Below are 22,104 nucleotides of genomic sequence, written 5' to 3'. Positions count from 1 at the left end.
GGAAGGCTGGAGCTGCGAATCTCAGGACCTATGAACTGACAGACAGGGACATTGTCTGTGCTGCGAGTATGACCTTTTGCTGACAGGTATAGAGCGGAGCCGAGCGCTATGTCGGGGAGAACGTGCGGGCGTGGGTCACCGCCGCGAGTTTCCCTACTCAGGCGGAATCGATATGACATTAGTCTGTACTCTAACGGGAAGTCGAAACACATAAACAAACCATCGGCGCTACACCAGTGGGAGCGAATGAACTTGAATCGATCGACTGCCAGCTGACAAACCCCGCGGCCGCCCAGTGAAGCCCCTCCCCAGGACCGCGTGTCTGGCCAGGATGATGGGCGGCGGGCGAGTCAGGCGAGCCAGGGTTAGGTTTCATGAAGCCCTTGTCTTGCCATGAGAATGAAACCCCTAATCTGTTGTCCCGTGTCCAAGGTTGGCGAGAGGGCATGGCTGTCCCCACCAGGCAGCGGCCACCTCGCATTATCATTGTCACGCTGCTCGGAAACGATCGATTTTTGCCTGTCTGTTTCCCTTTTTTGGCATCCCCTCAGTGTACGGTGTTACATGGCCTGATCGGGGGAGGACTCAACTAATATCCTCTGTGTCTATGGGTCCAGCGCGTGATCCTGGTGTGGTCTGCTGCTTGGGCTGGTGGAATTGGGATTTTTTGAGGAAAATGTTAGTGTAGACTATTGGGGAACGCTATTAAGTGCATGTGGCACGATTGATGGCCATTCATAAAATATCGGAATACGTGTGTAGCAAAGCAAGCACTGCATGGAGTGGAGAGCCTTCTCTGTGCCAGTGCCCTCTACCTCATTTTGAGTCAAGAGGTCGTAAAGGAATCTCTCTCTCTCTCTCTCTCTCTCTCTGTCTGACGGATCCAGTCTGCATTGCGGACTGGAGTGTCAAGGTGTTGTTTGCATCCATCGCCCTTGAAGCTGATTTGGCTCCCAGGTGTTGTAATAGTTTCCGTTATTACGTTATTGATTGAATGATTGATTAATTGAGTGTCGTGTTAGGTCCCGTGTGTGTGTGTGTGTGTGTGTGTGTGTGTGTGTGTGTGTGTGTGTGTGTGTGTGTGTGTGTGTGTGTGTGCTTGTGTGGTGCCAGGAGTAAGGAACAAAGTCATCGTTAATTTTACCCTATTACAAAACAGATAACCTCGTAGATCCATTCTGATGCGGAAAAAACAAGAAGGGTACGGGTGGAACGACTGTGTTATCATGACGCATCGCTGAGGAGGAAGACTCAAGGTTCGCTGCAGTATAGGTGATTTGATAAAAGCGAGGAATGGCACTCGCTGGATGTGGTGGCTGGCAGGGAGTGACAAGACAAGACTCGTATATGGGCGCCTTGGCTATACCACGAACCTCATTTTTATACGTCCTTGTGTGTGTGTGCCCATTATAGGCAGCCCCCGCCCACGGCTTAGTCTCTGATGGGTGGAGAGCTGCCAGACTTACGCCACCCACCACCATTACCCAGCCGGTACCTTGGGTTCCTGACACCGGCGTGTTGCCTTGCACGGAGTGATTGGCACAAGAAGGACTGCCTGACTGTCTGACTGACTGGAACACCTTGCACACTGACAGTGGTGAAAGAATATCAAAGTTAGACTATGCGAATGATTTAAGGGAATGATCAACAGACTGGATGGTTGAGTAAAGGAATACTTAACAGACTATAGATGGCTGACATTAGTAGAGGAAAAGCTGACAAGCAGGAGGAATGATTAACTGGCAGACTGATATGGACAGCGGAATGCATGAGGCTGTGGAAATATTTACCTGATTGATTGACTGACAGGTTAAAAGAAAAACTGTCTGGTTAACTAACACATTGGCGGGCCGACTAATGGTCACTGCTTCAGAATTCTGGCTGACGGGATGACAGAGAAGGCACGCAAGGAATGACTGTCGTAAAGCGGTGATCGATTGACAGGTAATCCTACTGACTGAATCGAGTGAACCTGCGACTGGGCCATCGACTGACTGGCAGATTAGAGGCGCGAGCAACTGACAGTAAAGGATGAATATGTGACAAGTTACCGAGACAGAAGATTCATGACTGCCATTACTCAGAAACTTCGAATTGCTGCATCTATTCAGGGAAGTTACTGTCAGAAATATGTTAGCTGCCGATACTATTACTTGTATGAGTCAAGGAGCATTGTGCGCATGATCAGCTGCTTCGAGGTTGCGAGTGCACGGGTGACTGTTGTTGCTATTGTTTCAACACTACAGGTATAGACTGGGAGCATCAGAACCTTGACTCGCTTTAGATTTGCAGTCTTTTCTGATGCGGTTATTTCTATTGCCATATACCACAGCCATCTCTGGACTCACTGCTGCTGCTACTACTACTACTATTACTACTACTACTACTACTACTACTACTACTACTACTACTACTGCTGCTGCTGCTGCTGCTACTGCTACTACTTTGTCACTGTTCCACGATTATTACATCTATTATTGTTAAGAAGAAGAAGAAGAAAAAGAAGAAGAAGAGAAGAACAGGAAGAACAGGAACAATAAGAACAACAACAACAACAACAACAACAACAACAACAACTACTACTACTACTACTACTACTACTACTACTACTACTACTACCACCACCACTACTACTGTTACAATTCTGAACACACCCAACAAAGAGCAGAAACACATCACCTCCATAAAAGTATATAAAAAAAAAGAAAAGAAAAGAAAAGAGGAAAGAATGGTGAAACTCTACCTTTGTAAATACAACTCCCAACGTATCTGAATATCACATGTCACCTTCACTCATTTTGTGTTGAGGTCACGGACGCATAATGACACTTCTGTTCTTTTTCTCTCTCGTTCTGATTATGTGTGTGTGTGTGTGTGTGTGTGTGTGTGTGTTCTAGATAGTGGTACGCGCAGTTAAGACATTGTTAGTGTTATCTATAGACTCTGTTTCTTATAGATTTGTTTCTACGATGTTCATACGTAGATTATACTAGATCTTTCACTGCTGTGTGTGTGTGTGTGTGTGTAGGAGGAAGAGGAGGAAAGAAAAAAATTAAAGAACGATGATGATACAGAGGAGCATGGTGGTACAGAGGAGCATGGTGGTACAGAGGAACATGGTGGTGCAGAGGAACATGGTGGTACAGAGGAGCATGGTGGTACAGAGGAACGTGGTGGTACAGAGGAGCATGGTGGTACAGAGGAACATGGTGGTGCAGAGGAACATGGTGGTACAGAGGAACATGGTGGTACAGAGGAACATGGTGGTACAGAGGAGCATGGTGGTACAGAGGAACATGGTAAGGAAGTAAAGAAGTGGGGAAAAATGATAAAGGAAAAGAAGAAAAAAAACTAGGACAAGAAGAATAAAAAAAATAATAGACGGGAAAAAAGAGGAGGAAATAAAAGCATTCAAAGGAGGACGAAGAAAAAATGAGTGAAAATAAAGGAGAAAAATATGAGTGAGAGGAAAGGAGGATTAAAATAGAAGAGAGGAGGAGGAGGAGGAGGAGGAGGAGACATTTAGCGTTGTGAGGTCCTTGCGTGAGTCTTAAATGTGACACGCAGTCGAGGTGGAACAGCGCGTTGTCATATTCAGTTATAATAATGAAAGTAGTAGTAGTAGAAGTAGAGCGGGTGGTAAGGAAACACAAGTGAATGCAAAGGAATATAATTTTTAAAGAAGAATATATACCTCTGCATCAACTTGTGTTTCCTTACCACCCATTCTACACTATTGTCTGCATATGCACAGTAATAGTAGTAGTAGTAGTAGTAGTAGTAGTAGTAGTAGTAGTAGTAGTAGTAGTAGTAAGAAGGGAGAAAATATACTATGACAATTTGAAAACTGACCAACAAACTGATGAAGAATAATGATAGTGATAATTGAAAAAAAAGTGAAACATAACTCGTACGTATTTCCTTGTTCACTTCTACGTTCTCTTGTCCCTGTGCCGCTCATCCTTTCAGGCCCAGCAGCAGCAGCAGCAGCAGCAGCAGCAGCAGCCTCATACGTGCCCTTTGTGCAATCAGAATAATGGCTCGCAGTGAGAGAGAGAGAAAAAGAATAAATAAAAGCGATCGCCGGTGGAAAAGACTTAACCTTCTTTCATTCAGGGAAAGTATGCCGTACGAACCTGAAGGAAAATGGAGAATAATTGTTAGAAAATAAAAAAAAGGAGTTTGAAATAAAAGCTTGTCATTGGTGCTCATTTATTATAGAGAATACAACCTTGTCTGCCTCAGTGAGAGTCGAGTTGTGACGCGAGATATTTATTATTGAAATGGATGGTGCTGTTTAGAGACCTCCGGAACAGACTTCGTTGCCCCCACCCACCACCACCTGTCTCTCTCTCTCTCTCTCTCTCTCTCTCTCTCTCTTGAGGAACAAATGTATCGTATATCACTCTCCTAATTAAAAGACGATGCTTGCTTTCTGATTCTTGTTGCTGGTGTTGAAATGTTTTGTTTTATGTTTAAATGTAGTGCAAGCCCGTTCCCTTTGTTTTTCTCTCTCTTCTGTAGTCTACCATTCACTATTATTCATTTTGAGGAAGTAAAATTATTGTTTTGTAATGCTTAATTGGAATGTCTTTCGTTGAGCATTTTTTTTTATTTTGTACGGATTCTTTCTCTTTTGTCTCTGTAAGAAAAAAAAAAAAAATTCACTTCCATTAATTAATAAAACTAAAGTACTTGTTTTTATTTATTTTGTTTATACCATGTGGGGTTTTCACGAGAATTTATGGGCTAAAGGGGATACTTTTTGGTTACCTCCTATCTCTCTCAAAGCCCACCTGCTAGGAAACCGTTGCCCTGAAGGAGGAAGCCCAACCTACACTCGGACTGTGGGCAGAATTCGAACCCGTGTGCTTGGAGACCCCTCGGACACCAAAGCAGGCATGGTTCCACTGTACTACGACGGCTGTTTTCTGACGGGAAGTGTTGGAATGTCTCATATTTTGCATTCCAGTTATCTGCAGACTATTTGTGTTTCTCCGTTTTTCTTGCAGGAACGATGCATCACTGATCACTAACCCCTTCAGTACTGGGATGCATTTTAACCACGATTTTTGAGTATGATGAGACGATTTTATTTACACTAGCAAGGATCTATAGAGGTCAGAAGGTTAATGGTCCAGAATCTTCACTATTTTAATCCCCCATGAAATTTTGAAACTGTATAAGAACGCCTAGTAGCAACCCGAATAAATAGAAAGACGTTAAAACCTCAATACATTCTTTATGATTTGCACTGTTGCTATTTAAGAAAGTGAGAGTAAGAAGGAATCGTCTATTTCATATTAACTGTTTCCGTTCTCCCTCTCTTGTGGGGCGAATGTATTTGGAACTCTCATAACTAAAAGCGGAAATGCATTCTCTGTGACTCCTTGATGATGGAAGAAAGTAATTTGTGTTGTATTTATATTTAGCTCCATTCTATTGATTCGTTGGTGACCTGGAGAAGGAAAGAAGAAATAGAAGGAAGGAAGGGAGGAAGGAAGGAAAGTGTCTGCATCAAGAATAGAGTTAAGTTGCGAAGACAATGATTTAAGAAACGAATTCCTTATATCTACCCTTATATTCCTTCACACCGCTTAGTTCCATTGATATATAGGGTGGTGATAAAGGAAGGAAGGAAGGTGTCTGCATCAAAAATAGAGTTAAGTTGCAGACATTAATTTAAATAACGAATTCCTTATTTCCACCCTTATATTCCTTCACATCGCTTAGTTCCATTGATGTATAGTGTGTTGATAACCTAAGGAGGAGAAATGATGTTAGTACAAGGCCGCATGTTCAGAAAATGGTCATTGTTAAGGCTTCTGAGAATGTTTAAGCCTCCCTTGACTTGCTTACCCACACCATACACGGTCACGGGGACACGCACACGTCTATAGTAGGTTGTGTAACTTCGTATTAAGGAAGGAAATTTGTGAGTCCGTATTAGACGAAAGGGCGAGACGGATTAGGAAGAAGAAAAGAGGAGAGGGGAAGAGATCGGGAAATACAGACAGAGGAGAATAAATGTTTACAAAAGGATACTTGAATATTCTGATGAGTTCCTTAACACTAATGACCCCACGCGCTTTGATTTATCAGTAAGGATTAGACGAAAGGCCGCGATGGATAAGAAAAGCGAAGAGAGAGAGAGAGAGAGAGAGAGAGAGAGAGAGAGAGTAAGATGTATTCAATGTTTACAATGGAAACTGTTGTAACATGAGCAATATTGAACACACGCGCTATGCTTCTCAGTCCAGATTAGATGAGAGGGAAAGAAATAAATGAAATAAAAGATGAAGGATGAAAGAAAAGAGAAGAATTCAAACAGGAAGAGAGTGTGGAATAAATATTTACAATGGAAACTGTTGAAACGTTAACAATATCGACACACACACACACACACACACACACACACACACACACACACACACACACACACACACGAATCCTATCAACCGTGTTATGAGAGTATCTTACATAATACTGGACTGGGGGAAGGGAAAGGTAGGATAAATAGGTAAGGAAGACCCGTACCATCCTTGGAGAACATTGCCAACGCAGCTTTGGAACCAGAACGCGGAGGGATTACAAGGAAATTATGATAAAGTCGATGAAGAGCAACAGACAGGATTGGGACTAAGCGTGTTCGAGATGGAAACGTTTAGGGGACCAGGCCTTTACGGGACGCTGAGTCGTAGCATTTTGATGAGATTAAGAGCAAGTTTAGGGCCAAGATACGAGTGAAATAGCGATGCGCCAGCCTTTACTACTACGTGAGCCCGCCAGTCGTTAATTTGTAAACGCTCTAGAGGCTGATGGTTCAATCTATATGTGTCAGGAAGTTGCATAGTTTGTATTAAAAGCGGATATTGTTAACTGGTATAAATGTACTAGTGTGGAAAATTAGACTAGGGAGGCAGATTGAGGACATAAAAAACTAGAGGGAGGAAAGAAAGGCTGATAGATTTTTTTTCATCCTAAGATATAAAAAGACGAAAAAAAAAGAAGACACATGAAATCAGACTAATTTGATTCCAGAAACTAATATGTCAGTAGCAATGCATTCCAGTTAGAATTCAAACACTTCCTTTAGTACATCAGAAAGGAAAAATTCAGTCCGTGTTCCATTGTAGAATTTTAAAACGGCATCACGGAAGAGCTCCAGCACAGCAGACGGAAAGCATCGTGTTGTGGGCAGCTGCGTCCCGTCCTCTCCGCAGCCTGACGAAATATCTCCTGCAAAATAGACGGAAAAGCACGGCCGGAGTTCCCACACATTTCTTCAGCTCGCAATGGGGTGCCAGGACGCCCTCGAGAATTTGAACTGTAGGAATGTGCGTCGCCTCGTGGCCGGCAAACACTCTAATTAGTAAATGTCCTTCTTTTACTTCACCAAACGTTAATACTTCTCATTTCATTCCTATTTTTCTTATCTTTCATTCTTGTTCTTCTTTCTCCTTTTTTTTTCTGTATCTTGTCATTATTCTATCTGTAATCCTCATCATTTAATTTTCTTCCACCTTTTTCTCTTCACTTTTTTCTTTCCTTTCCACTTTTGTATATTCTCTCTATTAACATCCATCTCTTTGTTCTTTCTATACCTCGTCACTATTCACTTACTCATAAATCCTTCCCATTATGTCATCCTTCTTCAATTTTCATCTCCCTCTCTTCCTACTCCATCATTTATTTTTCCTTCTGTGTACCTTGACATATTCTATTCATAATCCTCCTCTCCGTCGGTATTATCTGCTTTTTCCTCCTCTCTGTACGTTCTCATCCGTCTCCTACTCATAATCTTCCACTGCGTCCCTATTATCTGGTGGACGTGCAGGCGACCTTGCTGGAGGCGAGTTTTCTTGATCACCTGCCAGGTCCTGATGTCCTTCTGCAGGGAACTATGTGTGCTTGGTGCGGGTGGGGACGATCTCATGACACGCTGGGGTAAGGGCTCGTGTGTGTGTGTGTGTGTGTGTGTGTGTGTGTGTGTGTGTGTTTGGTGGGGTGGGGGTCTAGAGGGAGGCATGGAGAGTTGCATGTGTACGTATACTTTTGTCTCTAATGTTCAGTCGTGTTGTTTATGTCACTGTGATTGATGGAGGCTCTTAAAAGTAATTAGTCGATCAGTGCACGAAGATGTGTGTCTCCGAGCCGACCTACTTTGTTCAGGTGTATTTCTTATTGTGCAAAAGCGTGGGGGTCAAGAGAGGTGGCGCGGCGGCAGGTGTAGGTGCCAATATTTAGACAGACAACATGAGTGACGCGTGAAGGCTGCCCGGGGCCACCACAAAATGAAAACACTGGGGCTGTCGCAACGTCCCCCGCCTAGCCAAAGCCACTGAGAGACTATAGGGATTAGGAGGGCATAGCTGGAGGTCTCTGGTCTTTCGTCATTTTTTTATGGCAAGGGCAAAAAAGTATATTAGAAAAGAAGCCCCACTTGAATTACAGTCTCCATAAAAGATGCGAAAGAATTATTCAAAAACCTGGGAGAAATGTCTTGACACGTCTCTCTCTTAAAAGAAGTTAAGTCAAAGGAAGATGGAAATACAGAAGCAGGCAGGGAGTTCCAGAGTTTACTAGTGAAGGGTATGAATGATTAAGAGTACTGGTTAACAATTGTATGATTTTTCTCCCTTCATGTTTGCTTCTCTGCCTCGCCTCTTCATATCACTCCTATAAACCCATGGAGGCTGTTTTTGTTTACATTTTCTCTGTTTTTACCAATATCTGCTTTAAGGATGTGTTATATTGCTTCCTCGCCCGCACACTTTCTCTCTCTCTCTCTCTCTCTCTCTCTCTCTCTCTCTCTCTCTCTCTCTCTCTTCGCGTAAAGGATAAAATGATGTCTGTGCGCCTTTGGTGAGGTTCGAAATTTACTTAAATGGAAAGAGCACCACACACTTTGATCTTTGAGTGTTGTTTTGTGGATAATAAATGCATCGTGAGCCAGTCTTTGTGTGTGTGTGTGTGTGTGTGTGTGTGTGTGTGTGTGTGTGTGTGTGTGTGTGTGTGTGTGTGTGTGTGTGTGTGTGTGTGTGTGTGTCTTCCGCGGTATCTTGCTTCCAATACAATATGAGGGAAGTCAAACGATATGAGCAACACACACACACACACACACACACACACACACACACACACACACACACACGTCTTGATGGAGGCAATAGTGGTGGTTGCAAGAAAGAAAAAAAAGATGAGATGGAGGAGTAGGAGGAGGAAAAGGAGGAGGAGGAGGAGGAGGAGGAGGAGGAGGAGGAGGAGGAGTTAAAAAAACGAAGACTTATTAGCCAAAGGAAGAGGAATGACGAGGAAAGGTTTAGTGACAAAGGACACGAGAGAGAGAGAGAGAGAGAGAGAGAGAGAGAGAGAGAGAGAGAGAGAGAGAGAGAGAGAGAGAGAGAGAGAGAGAGAATAATCTTATGGAAACATTGACTTTCCCTTCATTGTTTACTCATGCCTTTCTATTCTCTTCCTTTTTCTCCTCCTCCTCCTCCTCCTCCTCCTCCTCCTTCTCGTATTCCTTATTCATCACATGTATTTGTTATTTTCTCTTTTCCTCTTCATTTTTCTTCCGTCGTTGTTTTTCACTTCCTCCTCCTCATCCGTCTCCTTTACGCCTAGTTCCTGATTCTTTCTTTCACTTGTTATCTTCCCTCTTCTTCGTTCCTCACTTCCGCATCTCTTTATTCGTATTTATCTCACTATCTATATCACTCCTCCTCCTCCTCCTCCTCCTCCTCCTCCTCCTCCTCCTCCTCCTCCTCCTCCTCCTCCTCCTCCTCCTCCTCCTCCTCTTCGTCCTTTTCCGATAGACTTGATGTAAAGAGGACATAGAATTGTGATAAGCAAGAGAGAGAGAGAGAGAGAGAGAGAGAGAGAGAGAGAGAGAGAGAGAGAGAGAGAGAGAGAATCTTCCTGAAGGTCTGAAAGAAAGGAAGTAAGAAACAAACAAAAAACTTATGCATTGTGTCGAAAAGGGTTTGTCTCGTGCATGAGACATTCACGCAGTTTGTTTGAAGCTTTTTTTATCATTTACTTCGTGTGTGTGTGTGTGTGTGTGTGTGTGTGTGTGTGTGTGTGTGTGTGTGTGTGTGTGTGTGTGTGTGTGTGTGTGTGTGTGTGTATGTTCTGTTATTGATCTTAGACCACCTTGGCGCCAGGTAACGAGGTGGCTCCTGGTGGGCGGGGCGGCACAGGGGGTGAGTCAGGGCTTTCACTCCCCTCCGTGCTTGCAGTGTGTGTGTGTGTGTGTGTGTGTGTGTGTGTGTGTGTGTGTGTGTGTGTGTGTGTTTATTCAATTCTTCTATCTATCTCTGGACACAATTGTTCTTATCTTAACGTGTTTGTTTCTTATTAGTTTGCTGATTTGAGTCATGCCAGTCACTTCCCTTGTTTTACTTCAGTTTTTATCAGTGCTGTCTTTCCTTCCCATTATTTTTCTTGTATCTTTCCGTGTATTCGAGTCGCTGCCTTTGTTTAGTGTCTTGTAATACATTGAAGAAGAAGCAAAAGGCGCACTTGTAGTCTTCATCCTAAGAACAGCTTGTGGTTTCTCGTCCTCATCCACAAGAGGGTTTTTCGTAGTCTGGCATTGTCGTTGTTGGGTCTGGCGGCTGCGGGGACTTCCATGGGTCCATTCCGATTTTTTCTCCGTCTGGGGCGCTCCTCTCGGGTGCCTGCCAGCTCATCCCCACTCTCGCCTTCGTCTCTCTCTTTGGGTCTTCCACGAAAACCCAATAGCACTCGACATTTTAATAAAACCACGAAGCTGCGTTGGGAAAGAAGTCCAGACAGAAAGGAAGATCTCTATGCTCGTGAGACGCCGCGTGGTTACCAGGAGATTCTTTCCACTGCTTCTGTCTGATTTGGGATGTTCCTTCGTAGCAGCAGCCAACCAGCCAGCCAGCCAGCCAATCAGCCAACTAGTCAGCCAGCCGCGAGTGTGGCGGGTTAGAGGGGTCACCGAGTACTGAGGCAGACCGTCCAGACCAAGAGTGATTGGTATTACCGACGAATGGTGTGAGGGGAGGCAGCGAACCCCAGGCGAGGGACGGGAGGGCGTGGTGGCAGGAAAAGTTACTGGAGGGTGGCAGCAGGTGGGGGATGTGGTGGTGGTTGATTATGAGGTAGCAGGTGGTGGTGGTGGTGGTGGAGGGATTATTCCAGTGTGGTTAGTGGGGGAGTGGATCGGTTTTGGTGGTATGTGGTGGTGTGAGATGGTGACTGGCAGTATGTGGTAGCGCGTGGTGGTTTGTATGGCAGGGTTAATGATGACAGTGGTGCAGTCTAGCGCCTCGCATTGAAGATAGAGCCGGAAGGTTGAGGAGGAAAAGAGAGAGAGAGAGAGAGAGAGAGAGAGAGAGATCAAAAGAGTGTCTTCCACAGCTTATTGATCGGTTGTGTTGTGGGTTGAGGGGGAGGATTTGAGAAGTATGTGTATATCTGTATGTCTGCATTTCCGCCCGTCTATCTGTGTGTGGCCTCATACAGACACTCAAGAACCACGTGAATGAGCTTAGCGTTACAGGACTTCACATAGCACTGGAGCAATGAGGCAATGAAAGAAGGGAGGCGAAGTGCTGGGCGTGAAGTAGGGGAGAGGGAAGGGAAGGCTCTAGGTTGGTTGGAGAGGGCAAGCCGTGGTCTATTCCCCCATCTGGAAGCTTAGCAGTCCTACCCCAACGTGAGACAGCGGTGGGCGGTGCGAGTGTGTGTAAATCTTATCGGCGAGACATATCGTAGCCAGCGAGAGAGAGAGAGAGAGAGGGAAAGAGAGAGAGAGAGAGAGAGAGAGAGAGAGAGAGAGAGAGAGAGAGAGAGAGAGAGAGAGAGAGAGTAGGACTAAAGCCTCTCTCATTAATACAACGCTTCTTTCACCATAATGTTTTGGGTCTGGGGTCACAGGGAGCGTGGAAGGAACGTAGAACCTCTCACATAAAGCGCACCGTATTGACAAGGGGCTGTTTAACGCAGTACACTCGCTACTCTCCACGCTGGGAAGTGGTAGGAAGAGGAGGAGGTGGTGGTGGTGGTGATGGTGGTGGTGGTGCAGTGTAGTGTAGTAGAAGTGGCAGCCTAGAGAGTGAGTACGGTAAGCAGACCAGTACTGTGCTGCGATCAATATTAGCAGACTGTCCCAGCACCACCACACTCCTCCCCCTTCTCTCTCTCTCTTTCACTCTCTCTCTCTCTCTCTCCTTCTCTCACCCTCTCTCCCTGTTACACCTCACCTCCGCCCAACCCTCGTATCACCCCACGGCCCGCTCTCCGCCCCAATCCGCCCCAACACATACACACACACACACACACACACACACACCTGAGGGTCATGAATGCGCGTTGCTTAAAGCCGTACTACATACATGAGTCTCTCCTCTCCTCCCTCCCCCACCCTCTCTCTCTCTCTCTCTCTCTCTCTCTCTCTCTCTCTCTCTCTCTCTCTCTCTCTCACCCACACTCCCTCAGGCCACACACTCACTCCCCCTTCTTTTCCCATCCTGCTTCCCCACCTTTCCATCTCATTTTCTCTCTCTCTCTCTCTCTCTCTCTCTCTCTCTCTCTCTCTCTCTCTCTCTCTCGCTCTTTCTTCGTATGGTTCCTCCGTTCCTCCGTTCCTCTGTTCGTGTTGGTAGCTCAGTCCACCCCTCGAGTCTCTCCCCTTTGCTTCATCTCCCCTCGTTTTCTCTCTCTCTCTCTCTCTCTCTCTCTCTCTCTCTCTCTCTCTCTCTCTCTCTCTCTCTCTCTCTCTCTCTCTCTCTCTCTCTCTCATTCCCTTACCTTCACATGCGCCGGATCTCCACTTCTCTTCTCCTCTCTTGCCGTTTTTCTTCACGTTTCAACTCGCTTTGCTCATTTCAGTTGCTCTTTATTTATCCATACTTCTCCCATTTCCCTCGTCCGCCTCCCGCCGCCCCCTTCTCGAATAATCTTACAACGCTGTCGGCACCCTCCACCACCCCCGCCGCTCACGGTTTCCTTTGTAACACGAGCTGGGCTGGAGGCGTGCAAAGCTCCTCGTGTGAAATGGATGCATACATGTTTTGATGGTTGTGGTGTAAGTGTTTGGTGTTATGGGAGGAGAGAGAGAGAGAGAGAGAGAGAGAGAGAGAGAGAGAGAGAGAGAGAGAGAGAGTTTCGTATGCAACTTTTACGTAAATGACTTGGTCTATCTGTTACCTTCATAAAATTCATGTAAATAAAGTTGGTTTTGTGTGCGGCCTCATAAAATTGATCTAAATAACGTATGCAGCGTGACCTTGACCTGTGAGTTGACCGGCGCTGGCACGTTTATTGAGTGTCTCCACCTGCTGCAGGAGTGACTGTCTCGCCTCGCCTTGCCTCGCCTCTGCCCTGACTGCTGCTCATTGTTTCTCTCACCGGGGACTGGCCGAGACTCGCAGAAATTAGTGTTCAAGGGGTGACTAACTCGGACAATGTAGCAAATTCGAGGAGTGACTGTAAATATTTAACATATCACCGTAATTTTCAGCGGTGACTTACTGGTAAAGGTAGAGGCATGACTCGTTTTTATGGGTGACTCAAGTATTTAGACACGTTCAGCTTTTACGTATCATATTTTTAAAGGATAACTCTGCACTTCCAGGGAGAATTTAACTTCCAGGGGTAACTTTTGAATTATTAGAGCGACTGTAGCTTGTAGAGGTGAGTGCAGTTTGTAAGGTTGACTGTAACTGGTACGAGGGACTGCGTGAGACTTACAGGGTTGAGTGAATTCCTAAGAAGAGTCTCCAGTTTGAAAGGGAAGCGACTTTAGCAACACTGGATATCCCCTTCCCTCTCTCTCTCTCTCTCTCTCTCTCTCTCTCTCTCTCTCTCTCTCTCTCTCTCTCTCCCCCGTTCCACTCTCCTACGCCTGCTTTCAATTCCCTCCTTCCCCTCTTTCCTCCCCTCTAACGTATCTTTTTTTTTTCTAAATCTTCCTCATGATATCTTTTTTCCTTCCCTCCCTTCTCTTCTTCCCTTCTTTCCTTCTTCCCTTCTCTTGTTCCCTTCCCTTCTTTCCTTCTTCCCTTCTCTTCTTTCCTTCTTCCCTTCTCTTCTTTCCTTCTTCCCTTCTCTTCCTCATGATATCTTTTTTCCTTCCCTCCCTTCCCTTCTTCCCTTCTTCCTTTCTCTTCTTCTCTTCTTCCCTTCTCTTCTCTTATTCCCTTCATCCCTTCTCTTATTCCCTTCTTCCCTTCCCTTCTTCCCTCCCGTCCTTGACTGTCTTCCCTTCAGTAACACATCAGAAAGCTTAGCACTCACGTATCCTTTTTCGTATGTAATTTTATGCCAGTTTTTTCTTACGACTGGTCATGGAGTTTTTAGGGTCACACGTCTAACCTTCTTATCATTTTCCACACCCGTTGTCTCCCTTTTCCCACTGAACCCTTCCCGGTATGCTCCCTACCTCCCTATCTCTCCGTGTCGTTCCCTGGTTCTCCCCCTCTCGCTCGTTCGCTTGCTCCTGTCCTTCCTTTCCAGTAAAACAATGGAGAAAGTTACATAAAAGCGCTGAGGTCGTTTCCTCGTGAATTCGGACCAGGAGTGAGGTGCGAGTGTGGGCGTGTCCGAGTGGAGCGGAGCGGAGTGTGTGTGGGTGTGGTGCACGGGCGAGGATGAGCGGGCGGTGTGTGTCTGTCTGTGTAGTGTTTGTCTGTGCGAGAGGGAGAATGAGTTCCCGTCGCCCGCATACCCACACAGGCACACACAGGCACACACACACATGCATCAGCCAACCCTGAGGTCACGACAAGGATAATTTCAACATAAACTCTCCCCTCTTCCCATTTGCCGTGTCCCATTGTTGTATAAATACGTCTTAATCTGTTTCTTTCCTCCTCACTTCCCGTTCTCTCTCTATCTCTCTCTCTCTCTCTCTTTTTTTTTTGTTTTGTCCCTTCCTACCTTCTGACCTTCCTGTTTCTTTCTTTCTTTCGCTTCCTAATCTGATAATTGCTGTTTCTGTCTCTCCCTTATTCTCTTCCTTCCTTCCTTTTTGCGTTGAATCATTTAGTGCTTCCTTCCTTCCTTCTTGCGATCTGTCAGTTCCTTCCTCCTTTCTTCTTTCCTTCCTACCTTCAATTTTTAAGATGAGTCGTTCAGTCTTCCTTCCTTCCTTCCTTTCCTCCTTCTTTTCCCTCCTTCTCATAATCAATCACTCCTTTTCATCCTTCCTTCCTTCCATTTCTTCTTTCTTGCAGTAAATCATTTTCCTTCCTTCCTTCCCTTCCTTTCTTTCTGCAGTCAGTCAACCACTTCTTCCTTCCTTCCTTTCTTCCCTTATTCTTTCCTCTTTTCGTTCCCTCACCTCCTTCAATCAGGCAATAAATCTCCTTCTCCTTCCTTCGGTCCTTCCCATCCTTCCTTCCTTCCGTTCTTTAATCTGGCTCAAGTCCTCATCCTGTCTATCACTTCCTCAGCAGCAGTCTTGCGCCACATTGCTCTTGTCTTCCTCCTACTGCTGCACTTGTTCTCCTCTTCCTCCTCCTCCTCCTCGTCCTCCTCCTCCTCCTTATTCTTTTTCTTCTTCCTTCTATATTTATCTTTTTGTGGCCTTGTTCTTTGTTGTTGTTGTTGTTGTTAATGTAACTTTTTATATTTTAATTTTACGTTGTTTTCACTCAGTTGCCTCTTTTTTGTTTATTCATTTCATTTTTTAGGGTTTTATTCTCTCTCTCTCTCTCTCTCTCTCTCTCTCTCTCTCTCTCTCTCTCTCTCTCTCTCTCTCTCTCTCTCTCTCTCTCTCTCTCTCTCTCTCTCTATTCCACCTCATTAGCAAAACATTAAGCCACGCAGGAAGTCTCTTATCGCTGCATATTAGCAAATAGACGCGGTTTCTTTGAGCGATAAGTGCTTACCTTGAACACTTGGGAGACACTTTCTCGACTCTTACCAATTCATATATGCGACGTCATCATATCAGCGCTTGGGATCTGAGTTCACCTTTTCATATATTTTTATTTCGCATTTCTATTTTGAGAACTTGAGTGAAAAAAAATGTCCTAATTGGTATTTTGCATATACACGTTATGCTGTGACAGTGTGTGGGCGGGTGTGGGTGTGGGCGTGGGTGTGGGCGGATTGAGTTGGCGGACGGGCTTGGTGAGTAAGTGGCCGGGTCGGGGTGGTTCGGTCGGCAGCGATGGGAGGAGCCATGTAGTAAGGGGCGTTGCAGTGTGTCGGGGGCGGTAGGAGTCGCCGGATGTTGTGGAGGAGAGTGCAGTGGGTGGGCCGGTGTTGTGGTGGGGCGGGCTTGTGTTGCTGGGAGGTGGCGGGGGTTTGGTGAAGTAGGGGAGGGTGTGGCGGGGGTGGGACTCTTAGGGTTGGTGTCTGACAAGCAACTTTAAGCGAGCGGCGGTGTGGTGAGGTGGCTTACGCTCCCTTTCATAGCTGGGTGGCGTGGCTCGGTATCTGGAGGGCCACTAGCGTGTCTTCCCCGTTAGGTGCATGTCTGTGGCGGGAGAATCACCATGTTAGTCCTTGCAGTGCTAAGAAGAGCCGCGTATGAGAGCCCTGGGAGCCATCGTCCGGCGGTGGTGCTGATGAGGGGCAATCTTAAAAAGTTGTCAAGGAAACTACATGGGCGGGAACGAGGCGTGGCCGCCCACCAGTTAAGTTAGCTTTCTTCATAAGGCGCGATGTCCACTTTACTCTTCTCTTTTTTTTTTTTACTTTAGTCTCCAGTTGTTAGTAAAGGAGAGCCATTTAACTTTTTTACCCCAAACCTAGTACATATCTAATATAATCTCGTGTGTGTGTGTGTGTGTGTGTGTGTGTGTAAAAGTATGTAAGGTATTTTTAGTTCTTCCAGTAATGTGAGTGCTGTAGCAACTTCCAGGAACTGAATCGTCGTCGTCATCATCGGGAAACTGAATTATTGCGTCAGCCTCAGCAGGACACAGCGCAGTGAGGCAAGGCGGTACCACGCAGTATCAGTAGCACATCTCTGTCCCGGCGATTACAAACACTGTTCCTTGTGGAGTAAACATGACTTCTATGAAAGAGTAGGGCTGAAACTCTTGTTGCTAAGAAGAGAGAGTAATGATGAAAATATAACTTAATTCATCTCTTTTCGACGTCTTTTATTATTCATATTATTTATGCAATGGCGTGACCGCATCTGATTTTCTTCTATAAACATAATATGGAATTCCTATTGACACCGTGTTTAGCATATGCCTTCTGCTAGCCGCGCTGGATGGCGGACCTCACGTTTTCACATTTCTCTCAACCGTAACAGTAATATTATACTTGCAGATCAGTATCGAAGGTCGTGTTTCCCATCTGCTGTCACTAAAGTTTCCAGTAACTGAGGCGCCTTCTCCGTGAAGTGAACATTTTCATATACTGAACCTGAATTTTCTCTCTGTATATTTTGAATTGATGTTTAAAACGTACATACAGGGAAGATATAAACTTAGACAACTTGAACAAAGACACAAAGAGTAAGTACGAGAACTAAATATAAAGCTATACTGTGTCGCGATGCTCACCCTTCGTTGTCTCGGCCACATAACCCTTCGTGGAAATAAAACACTGCTCCCTATAGCACACAGATCCAACTGCGACATTCGGCTTACCACAGTTTACCTTCGCCAGGTTTTCCCAGGATACCCGTTTATTGACTAACCAGTAAAGAAAGATAAACAGGTAAGGCATCTGCTCCTATCTTAGCCGCAACTGAGCCACACAGACCTCTAGCCATACAAGATGCCTTCGCTTCTTGGAGATACAGTGAGCAAAAGGTGAGAGATACGAAGCAAAGGAGTTACAGATTCACTTATGATACTTCACTACTCCTTGGGATTAGATGTTACGTGTGCAGGGACTGTTTTATTTCTTTAAGGGGAAGGTATCTAGGAATTAAAGGGAGTTATGTGAGAGTTAGAGGTATTAGGGATTGTAGAAAGATATATGTGTAAAAATGGAAGGATGCATAAATGAAGGTAAGAGTTAAAGTTATATATGTGTTAGAAGAAGGTATATCAAGTATTGTAATGTATATAGGGTTCGAAATAGGTTAAAAGAAATCACACTGAGATTAGAAGAATGTATATATGGGATTGGAGAGATTTAAAGTGTACAGAAGCTAAAGGAATGTAAGAGAGGATGTACAAGATTTAAGAGGAATGTATAAAGGCTTTACAAGATCAGTAGAGATTAGAGGAGGTCATATAAGTTACAAGGAGGCTTACAGTTACAGGTGACACAGGTCGGCCCAGGTCCTGCAGCAGCGCAGAGCCTCGCCCGGTGACCCAGTATTGCACAAAGCCCCGGTGCCGTAACCTTGACAGACCTGCGATTTGGCAACAATAAAATTTAAAGAGGACACCTCACCACCGCCACCACACCACACTGCACCACCCTGCCCCACCCCGAGCAACACAACACCACCTACACCACCTCCGCTACCGTCACCAGTTCTCCACATAACACTGCACTGTACCATCCCACTCCACACCACAATACACCAGTACCACCACCTCCATCACTAGCTTTCTATACCATACCACACTAAATTATAGCATCTGCACCACACATTTCACACACCACACTATACCACACCACAGCAGTACATCTATACCTACTGTACCACCACCACCACCAACACCAACAGTCAGACAGCTGAAGTGTGCACCGTAGTGGCTCTGAGGTTCATTAGCTTCAGGGAACACCGCCACAGCACCACCAACATCACCACCAGCAGATGCAATGTAACTTCCTCCATAACTTACCCAAGCAGAATGAATGCCATCATCATCAGTGCCATCATCTCCATCGGTATCAGTAATCTAAGCTCCCTTCGTCTTCTTTTTTCTTTCTTTCTTTCGTCCTATTTGACTTTCCCTTTACTTTTCATTGTTTTTCTTGTTTCTTTTCCATTTTTTTTTTACTTTTCTCTTTCCCACTACCTCCTCCTCCTCCTCCTCCTCCTCCTCCTCCTCCTCCTCCTCCTCTTCCTCCTCCTCCTCCTCCTCCTCCTCCTCCTCCTCCTCCTCCTCCTCCTCCTCCTCCTCCTCCTCCTTCTTCTTCTTCTTCTTCTTCTTCTTCTTCTTTTCTCCTCCTCCTCCACCTCCTCCTCCTCCTCCTCCTCCTCCTCCTCCTCCTCCTCCTCCTCCTCCTCCTCCTCCTCCTCCTATTTCCTCCATCTCTCCATCTGTCCTCGCCCTTTCAGCCAAACCTTCAAACTTTTGCAAAACGTGATGGATTTTCCTAAGTTCTGATGTGTATTCTTTAGTGTATCGAAAGAGAGAGAGACAGAGAAAGAGGGAACGAGAAAAAAGATTGGGACACGTGCGCACATACATACACACCTACACCCCCCCCCACACACACACACACACACGTTCCACCCGCTCTAATTCATCGGTCTGTCCTCGTTCTATTGTTCCTCCGTGTCTCCACTAGCGTTGGCATTCCCTTTCCTTACTATAGAGCGGATGTGGATGTTGAATGGCAGTCCTGATGAGATGTAACAACCACCACAGACATCAGGGATTGATCTAACGGACGTCTATGGATGTGTTGGTATATTCTGTCAACCTTTCTAATGTAAGAGTTTACCAGTACTCTCAATCATTCATACCTTTCTCTAGTAAACTGGAATTCCCTACTTGCTTCTGTATTTTTATCTTCCTATGACCTGGACTCATTCAAAAGGGATGTATCAAGATATTTAAGCCATTCTTTTACCTAACTCTCCTGTTTGGGAACTGGCATTTCAGTGGTAATTTTTATATAATCGTTTTTGTTGACCGATTTTCCTCACATAAAGAAGTGTGACTGTATGAGCATAATATAAGGTAAGGTACAAGAAATCTTCATGCTTACACCTGGCAGTCAGTCCCCGTATGTTGCACCTGGCCGATTTTCCTCACTTACATAAAGAAGTGTGACTGTATGAGCATAACCTAAGATAAGGTCCAAGATATCGTCATGCTTACACGTGGCAGTCAGTCCTCTTATGAAGCGTACCCATCTATTTCCATCAGTTATCTTCACTCATAAAATTTTGTTTGATGTTTTAATTCCCCGTGTGTGAGTCTGGACGAAAGAGGGAACGCCGGTACAGTTAATTAGAAAGAAGCGTGTGTTATGATGGAGAATGAATGATAATCAACCAGCGATTCATTTAATCAGCTTTGCTTCTCGCTATTATATTCAATTTTAGACTGCATCGCCTGGTGTTTGCTCCTCCTGTATTGAACGTAAACACCAGCATGAGACAGAAACAGAGAGAGAGAGAGAGAGAGAGAGAGAGAGAGAGAGAGAGAGAGAGAGAGAGAGAGAGAGAGAGAGAGAGAGAGAGAGAGAGCAAACAAATCGTGATATAATGAATCTCCATTTTACTATATCAATGTATCAATTTACATCTTCCTTAAGGTAAGTCAATGCTCCATATACCTATTACGAAAAAGAGCAAGGCTGGAACTGAAAAGGCAGCCATCAGAGGACAGGGATGTGATGTGCATTCTATAGATTAGCCCGGCGGAGACTGCAGTGCTTTCATTTAAAGGCGACGGCCGCAGCAGACATCACGTGTAGGGCTGGCGGCAGCGAGGGTGATTGGGGGCCCGCTCCTGAGACACGGTGATCAGTGCAGGCGGCAGGAAAAGAAGAAGAAGAAGAAGAAAGAGAAAAAGAAGAAGAATAAAGAAAGAAAAGAATATATTGTGTACAAAATACCCAGAAGTAGGAACAATAACAAAGAAGAAAAAGAAGAAGAAACAGTTATATATCTTACATTTTCTCAATAGCTTTAGAGACAGACAGGGCAACAACCTTTTGGTGGGGAAAAATAAACCCAGACCTTTGCTTTTGTGTGTGTGCGAGATTAGGGACAGGTGTGCGTCTGTGTTGGTGTGGGAGGGATATGAGTATGCAGGTGTGAGTGTTTCGTGTGTAATATATAAAGATGGGGATGTGTGTGTGTGTAGAGGTAAAGAAAGGGTATGTGTCTGTGTGTATCTGTGTGTGTGTGCGCGTGCGAGGCAGAGATGTGAGTGTGTGGGTGTGAGTGTTTTAGAGGTGCACACTGACCTTGGTAACACGGGCGGGAGGAAGGGCCACCCGCCTCACCACGACAGATCAATAGTGGCTACAAGGTCTCGGGGTGGCGGTGGTGGAGGTGGAAGGTTACACGTGCTGCAGATGCTAAAGTCACTCCTCCTCCTCCTCCTCCTTCTCCTTCTCCTCTGCCTCTTTGTGCTGCTCCTCCTCCTCTTCTAGGCTGTGAATCATCTGCCTTTGTCCTTGTAATATATGTGTTTGTATATGTGCTTTTCATTAGTGTAGTATTTTTATCGTCTTCTCTCCCTCCTCTCTCTTATACCTGGAGAACACTGATTTCTTCCTAATTATTTTGAAGTGTGTGGTATAATCCTGTTGTAAAGTCTCTCTCTCTCTCTCTCTCTCTCTCTCTCTCTCTCTCTCTCTCTCTCTCTCTCTCTCTCTCTCTCTCTCTCTCTTTCTTTCTTTCTTTCTTTCTTTCTTTCTTTCTTTCTTTCTTTCTCTCTCTCTCTCTCTCTCTCTCTCTCTCTCTCTCTCTCTCTCTCTCTCTCTCTCTCTCTCTCTCTCTCTCTCTCTCTCTCTCTCTCTCTCTCTCTCTCTCTCTCTGTTCGTCTATTTCATATCTGCTTTCGATACATTTACTTATCTATTTCCTGCACCGCGATGTAGACGGCTCTTCTGGTGTTGATGGAGGCGACAGCAGTGGTGATGGTGACTGTGGTGGTGGTTGGAGCAGTGATGAAAGTGGCACGGTTAGGGGGAGGCAATAATAATGGTAATAGTGGCAGTGGTGATGATGGAGGCGAGTGGTGCATTGAAAGTGGTGATGGTGGTGGTGATGGTGGTGTTGATGGCAGTAATGGGCAGAGTGACGTTGATGAGGGTGGTGGTGATGGTGATGGCAGTTGGGATAAATGCTGTACTGGTGATGGAGGGGAGGGTGGTAATGGGTATACTGGTGGTGGCAGTGGTGGTGGTGGTGGTGGTGGTGCTGCTCTTGTCTGCAGGATAAGTAATGATTTTACTGATGATGGGGAGGAAAATACAGCGATTAATTCGTGGTGGGACTCGCGAAGCTCTCTCACT

At 45.4% G+C, this 22,104-nt stretch overlaps 1 protein-coding gene across 10 annotated transcripts in view; it reads left to right on the top strand.

Annotated features, from left to right (window-relative positions):
- LOC123504033 overlaps nt 1–22,104 on the top strand; it is a 144,645-nt gene that overhangs the window by 10,506 nt on the left and 112,035 nt on the right. The gene's annotated exons all lie outside the window — the stretch shown is intronic.

This window comes from Portunus trituberculatus, chromosome 15, assembly GCF_017591435.1.
Source record: "Portunus trituberculatus isolate SZX2019 chromosome 15, ASM1759143v1, whole genome shotgun sequence".
Classification (NCBI taxonomy): domain Eukaryota; kingdom Metazoa; phylum Arthropoda; class Malacostraca; order Decapoda; family Portunidae; genus Portunus; species Portunus trituberculatus.
Note: the sequence above shows the minus strand (reverse complement) of the source record. Positions and strands in the feature narration are given on the sequence as shown.